Here is a 7,581-nt window from a genome sequence, read left to right on the forward strand (position 1 = left end):
CAATTGGCATATGCAAGAGTGGAAGAAACCCCATACCAAAAACGTTTATGGTCTTGTCAAGTGAATGCAAAACCTTTCCCCAAGGAGGCTTGTCTATAAAAAACACACCTTTAGGTAATGCTGCAGAGGCTGACATGTATTCCAGAAGAGCTAGTCACCACATACTTACTTTGCTGAGGTGAAATAATGCTCCTTTCTTCAGTCACAACTTTGGCAGGTCAGCCTTATGGACAGGCTTTGCACTCTGTAGTCAACAGGGCTGGGAGGAAGAGGTAGGCTGGGAAGCATTCTCCTATGCATGCTAAAATTCCATTCCTTCTCACCATAACAGGAAAGGTGTGCATCTGTCGGAGCTGCTGACCATGGAGAGGTAATCTCTACCTCTCTGCTATACAAAGCAATCATCCCTGTATTCACCTATACAGAGAGAGTGTCCCACTCACCCTCTCCTGACTCTCTAAGATTCAGTCTACAGGGCCCAGTAGTAGGGATGTTTGTCAGCATTCCAACAATTTATTGGAGAAAAGAAGGCACATGTCCCTATAGGATCTATGTGAAAAGGAGTTTACACAGGTGTAACCACAGAGAGAGTTCAAATTCTGTTAGGGACCTGCATGGATGCCCATCTCAGAGGAGGAGGGTTCTTACTTCTGAAGCCTCTGCCTTGCTAGAGCTCACAGAAAAACTGAGGTGGAGGAACATGGGGAGAGAGTGTAGTAAGAGTGTGAGGTAGACAATGAAAGCAATAAGTACTGAGGGAGAGGCAGAGAGAGAGAGAGGAGGGACAGAAGAAGAGGGCAAAGAGAGAGAAAAGGAAGGCAACAGATGGACCAAAACACAGAATGAGGCTTTTAATATAGACTTTTTTTGTCTTTTTTTGTTTTAAAAAAATTTATTATTTATTGGGGGGGATTGTTAGTAAAGTCATATAGATTTCAGGTGTGCAATTCTGTAATACATAATCTATATATCACATTACATGTTTACCACCCAGAGTCAGTTCTCTTTCCATCACCATATATTTGATACCTTTTACCCTCATCTGCCACCACCCTCCCCACTTACACTTTGGTAACCACCAAACTATTGTCCGGATCTATGAGGTTTTGCTTCTTCCTTCGTCTTGTTCTTTTGTTGTTTTCAGTTTTATACACCACTTCTCAGTGAAATCATATGATTCTCTGTTTTTTCTGTCTGACTTATTTCACTTAGCATTGTAAAGTCAAGATCCATCCATGTTGTCACAAGTGATACTATTTCATTCTTTCTTATGGCAGAATAGTATTTCATTGTGTATATATACCACAACTTCTTTACCCATTCATCGATCAAAGGACGCTTTGGGTGTTTCCATGTCATGGCCACCGTAAATTATGCTGCAATGAACGTTGGAGTATATATGTTAACAGATAAATATTTTCAGATTTTATGGGTAAATACCCAGGAGAGGCATTGCTGGATCATATGGTAATCCTATTTTTAATTTTTTTACAAACCCCCTCACTGCCTTCCATAGAGGCTTTACCAATCTACATTCCCACCAACAGTGTATGAGGGTTCCTTTTACTCCACAGCCTCTCCGACACTTGTTACTTTGTCTTGACAATAGCCATTCGAACTGGGGTGAGGTGATATCTCATTGTGGTTTTGATTTGAACCATTCGAACTGGGGTGAGGTGATATCTCATTGTGGTTTTCATTTGCATTTCTCTGATGATTAGTGATGTTGAGCATTTTTTCATATGTCTATTTGCCATTTGTATGTCCTCTTTGGAGAAATGTCTCTTCAAGTCCTCTGCCCATTTTTCTATTGGGTTGTTTGTTTTTTTGTTGTTGAGTTGCATGAGTTCCTTGTATATTCTGGATACTAGCCCCTTATCGGAGGCACTGTTTGCTAACATCTTCTCCCATTCAGTTGGTGGCCTCTTTATTTTGTCAATGGTTTCTTTTGCTGTGCAGAAGCTTTTAAGTTTCACATAGTCCCATTCATTTATTATAGTTTTTACTTCCCTTGCCGTTGGAGTCCAATTCATGAAATGCTCTTTGAACCCAAGGTTTAGTACCTATATTTTCTTCTATGCAGTTTATTGTTTCAGGTCTTGTGGTTAGGTCTTTGATCCATTTGTAATTAACTATGGTACATGGTGACAGATAGCAGTCTAGTTTCATTCTTTTGCATGTGGTTTTCCAATTTTCCAAAACCATTTATTGAAGAGGCTGTCTTTTCTCCATTGTATGTTTTTTGTTTCTTTGTCAAAAATCATCTGTCCATATTTACGTGGGTTTATTTCTGGGTTCTTTATTCTATTCCATTGATCTGTGTGTCTGTTTTTCTCCCAATATTATACAGCTTTGATTATTGTTGCCATGTAGTACAAGCTTAAGTCAGGGAGTGGGATACCGCCAGCATTGTTCTTTTTTCTTAGGATTGTTTTGACTACTTGGGGCCTTTTGTGGTTCTACACAAATTTAATGATTTTTTTGTTCTATTCTTTTAAAAAATGCCATTGGGATTTTGATGGGGATTGCATTAAATCTATATATTGCTTTGGGTAATACAACCATTTAACTATGTTGATTCTTCCAATCCATGAGCATGGAATGTCTTTCCATTTCTTAGTGTCTTCTTCAATTTCTTTTAAAAATGTCTTATAGTTTTCAGTATACAGGTGTTTCACATCCCTGGTTAAGTTTATTCCTAGGTATTTTATTCTTTCTGTAAAAGGAATTCCTTGTAAAAGGAATTGTTTGTTTTTCTTTTTCTTTTTCTGAGATTTCATTGTTAGTATATAGGAATGCACTGGATTTCTGTATGTTGATCTTTGTAGTTGGCTACTTTACTGTATTCTTTATATTGTTTCTAATAGCTTTTTGGTGGAGACTATAAGGTTTTCCATATATAGCACCATGTTATCTACAAAAGTGACAATTTAACTTCTTCATTCCCAATTCAGATGCCATTTCTTTATTTCTTTTTCCCAGTTGCTGTGACTTGGACTTCTAATACTATGTTGGAAAGTAGTGGTGATAGGGGAACAGTCCTGTTTTGTTCCTGAATTAAGAGCAAAGGGCTTCAGTGTTTCACCATTAATTGTGATATTAGCTGAGTGTTTCTCATATGTGGTCTGTATTATGTTAAGATGTTTTCCTTTTATATCCAGTGTAGTAAGTGTTTTCATTATAAATGGATGTTATATTTTCTCAAATGCTTTTTCTGCAACTATTGATATAATCATATGGTTTTGTCCTGCATTTCGTTTCTGTGGTGTATCATGTTGATTGATTTGCATATATTGAAGAATCATTGTGTCCCTAGGAGGAACACCACTTGAATGTGATGTATAATCTTTTTTTAAAAAAATTAAGTTTATTAAGGTGACAATTCTTAGTAAAGTTACATAGATTTCAGCTGTACAATTCTGTACTACATCAACTATATATCACATTGGTGTCCAACACCCAGAGGGAGTTCTCTTTCCCTCACCATATATTTGATCCCTTTTGTCATCACCTACCACCTCCAACCCCTTACCCTCTGTTAACCACTAAACTATTGTCCTTGTCTGTGAGTTGTTGTTTCTTCATTTGTTTGTCTTGTTCCTTTGTTGTTTGCAGTTTTATATACCAAATATCAGTGAAATCACATGGCTCTTTACTTTTTCTTCCTGACTTATTTGGCTTAGCATAATAATCTCAAGATCCATCCATGTTATTGTAAATGTCACTATTTCATTTTTCTTATGTCAGAATAGTATTCCATTGTACATATATTCCACATGTTCTTTATCCAATCATCTAATAAAGGACACTTTGTTTATTTCCACATCTTGGCCACTGTAAACAAATCTGCAATGAACACTGGAACAATATATTTTTATGGATAAATGTTTTCAGATTTTTGGGTAAGTACACAGGAGAGGGATTGCTGATTTATGTGGTAATTCTATTAATTTTTTGAAGACTCCCCAAACTGTCTTCAATAGTGGTTGTACCAATCTACATTCCCACCAACAGTGTACGAGGGTGACTTTTTCCCCATAGCTCTCTACCATTTATTGTTTGTCTTGTTGATGATAGCCATTCTAACTGGTGTGAGGTAATAGTTCATTTTTATTTGCATTTCTCTGATGATTAGTGATATATGTTTTGGCCATCTTTGTGTACTCTTTGGAGAAATTTCTATTCAGGTCCTCTACCCATTTTTCAATTGAATGGTTTGGACTTTTGTTGTTCAGTTGTATGGGTTCCATATGTATTTTGGATATTAACCACTTCTCAGAGGTGTTATTTGCAAAAATCTCCCATTCAGTTGGTTGCCTCTTTATTTTGTCAGTGTTTTCTTTTGCTGTGCAGATGCTTTTTAGTTTGATGTAGTTCCCTTCATTTATTTTAGTTTTTCCTTCTCTCGCTTTTGAAGATAAAGTCATAAAATCCTCTTTCAACCTAAGAGTCCATAAGTTTAGAACGTGTGTTTTCCTTTATTCAGTTTATTGTTTCAGGTCTTGTGTTTAGGTCATTGATCCATTTTGAGTTAATTTTGGTACACAGTGACAGATAGCAGTCTAATTTCATTCCTTTCCACATGGCTTTCCAATTCTCCCAGCACCACTTATTGAAGAGGCTGTCTTTTCTCCTTTGTATGTTTTTGGCTTTTTTGTCAAAAATTATCTGTGCATATTTATGTGGGTTTATTTCTGGGTTCTTCATTCTATTCCATTGGTCAGTGTGTCTGTTTTTCAGCCAATACCATCCTGTTTTGATTATTGTTGCCCTGTAATACATGCTAAAGTCAGGGAAAGAGAAACCACCAGTGTTGCTCTTTTTTCTTAGGATTTCTAAGGATTTTTTCTTGGCTATTCAGGGTATTTTGTGGTTCCATACAAATATGACAATTTTTTGTTCTATTTATTTAAAAAATGCCATTGGGATTTTGATGGGGATTGCATTAAATCTGCATATTGCTTTGGGTAATTTGGCCATTTTAACTATGCTGATTCTTCCAGTCCATGAACACAGAATGTCTCTCCATTTCTTTGTATCTTCTTCAGTATATAGATGATGTATTATAGAATTTGACACCTGAAATCTGTAACTTTGCTAACAATGGTCACCCCAATAAACTTTAATTAAAAAAAAACTGACCCATTCAAACAACAAATAAAGTATTTTCATAGTCTAAAAAATTATTTTACAAATGTCTTATATAATTATTTTTCAGTGTATAGGTATTTCACATCCTGGGTTAAGTTTATTCCTAGGTATTTTATTCTTTCTGTTGCAACTGTGAAAGGAATTGCTTTTTGTTTGTTTTTGTTTGTTTGTTTGTTTTTAATCAAAGTTTATTGGGGTGGCAATTGTTAGTAAAGTTACAAAGATTTCAGGTGTACAATTCTGTATTACATAATCTATATCTCACATTATGTATTCACCACCCCGAGTCAGTTCTTTTCCTATTACCACACATTTGAATGCATTTACTCTCTTTTAGAACCTCCCTCCCCACTTACTTCTAGTAATCACTAAACTATTGTCATTGTCTATGAGTTTTTGTTTTTTCATTTGTTTGTCTTGTTCTTTTGTTGTTTTCAGTTTTATATACCACATATCAATGAAATCATATGTTTCCCTGTTTTTTCTGTCTGACTTACTTCGCTTAGCATTATGATCTCAAAGTCATCCATGTTGTTGCAAATGGTACTATTTCATCATTTGTTACCGCTGAAAAGTATTCCATTTTGTATATACCACAACTTCTTTACCCATTCATCTATCCAAGGGGATTTTGATTGTTTCCATGTGTTTGCCTCCATAAGTAGAGCTGCAATGAACATTGGTGCACACTTTTCTTTATGGATAAATGTTTTCAGACTTTTTGGGTAGATACCCAGGGGAGGGATTGCTGGGTCATATGGTAAGTCTATTCTGAATTTTTTGAGGAACCACCACTGCCTTCCATAGTGGTGGCACCAATCCGCATTCCCACAAGCAGTATAGAGGGTTCTTTTTTCTCCACAGCCTCACTAACACTTTTTACTATTTGTCTTGTTGATTATAGCCATTCAAACTGGAGTGAGGTGATAACTCATTGTGGTTTTTATTTGCATTTATCTGATGATTAGTGATGTTGAGCATTTTTTTCATATGTCTATTTGCCATTTGTATGTCCTCTTTGGAGATATGTCTCTTCAGGTCCTCTGCCCATTCTTTAATTGGGTTGTTTGTTTTTCTGTTGTTGTGTTGTATGAGTTCCTTGTACATTTTGGATATTAGCCCCTTGTCTGAGGCACTGCTTGCAAAAATCTTCTCCCATTCAGTTGGTTGCCTCTTTATTTTATCCATGGTTTCCTTTGGTGTGCAAAAGCTTTTAAGTTTGACATAGTCCCATTCATTTATTTTACCGTTTACTTCCCTTGCCTTTGGAGTCAAATTCATAAAATGTTCTTTGAGCCCAACGTCCATAAGCTCAGTACCTATGTTTTCTTCTATGCAGTTTATTGTTTCAGCTCTTATACTTAGTTCTTGAATGCACTTTGAATTGATTTTGGTACTTGGTGACAGATAGCAATCTAATTTCATTCTTTTGCATGTGGCTTTCCAATTCTCCCAGCACCATTTATTGAAGAGGCTGTCTTTTCTCCACTGTATGTTTTTGGCTTCTTTGTCAGATATTATCTGATCATATTTATGTGGGATTATTTCTGGGTTCTCAATTCTATTCCATTGGTCTGTGCATCTGTTTTTCTGAAAACACCATACTGTTTTGATAATTGTTGCCGTATAGTACGAGCAAAAGTCAGGTAGTATGATATCTCCAGCATTATTCTTTTTTCTTAGGTTTTCTTTGGCTATTTGGGGACTTTTGTGGTTCTATACAAATCTGATGATTTTTCGTTCTATTTCTTTAAAAACTGCCATTGGGGTTTTGATGCAGATTGCATTAAACCTGTATATTGCTTTGGGTAATATGGCCATTTTAATTATGTTGATTCATGCTCATGGAATGTCTTTCCATTTCTTAGTGTTTTCTTCAATTTCTTTTAAAAATATCTTATAGTTTTCAGCATATAGGTGTTTCACATCCTCGTTAAGTTTATACCTAAGTATTTTACCTTTTTGTTGCAATTGCAAAAAGAATTTTTTTTTAATTTGTATTTCTGACATTTCATTGTTAGTATATAGGAATGCAATGGACTTTTGTATGTTAATTTTGCAACCGGTAACTTTACTGTATTCATTTATTGTTTCTAACCCCTTTTTGGTGGCGTCTGCAGGATTTTCTATCTATCTATATATAGCATTATATAATCTGCAGAGGGAAAATTTGACTTCTTCATTCCCAAATTGAATGCATTTTTTTTTTTCTTGCTCTTGTCTGATTGCTCTGGCAAGGACATCTAAAACTATGTTGAAAAGCAGAGGTCATAGGGGACAGCATTGTCATGTTCCTGAACGTAAAGAAATGGGCTTCAGGTTTTCACAGTTAATTATGATATTAGCTGGGGGGGTTGTCATATATGGCCTTTATTATGTTATTTTCCTTCTATATCTATTTTATTAAGTGTTTAATCATAAATGGATCTT

This window comes from Rhinolophus sinicus, chromosome X (genome assembly GCF_036562045.2).
Source record: "Rhinolophus sinicus isolate RSC01 chromosome X, ASM3656204v1, whole genome shotgun sequence".
Taxonomy (NCBI): Eukaryota; Metazoa; Chordata; class Mammalia; order Chiroptera; family Rhinolophidae; genus Rhinolophus; species Rhinolophus sinicus.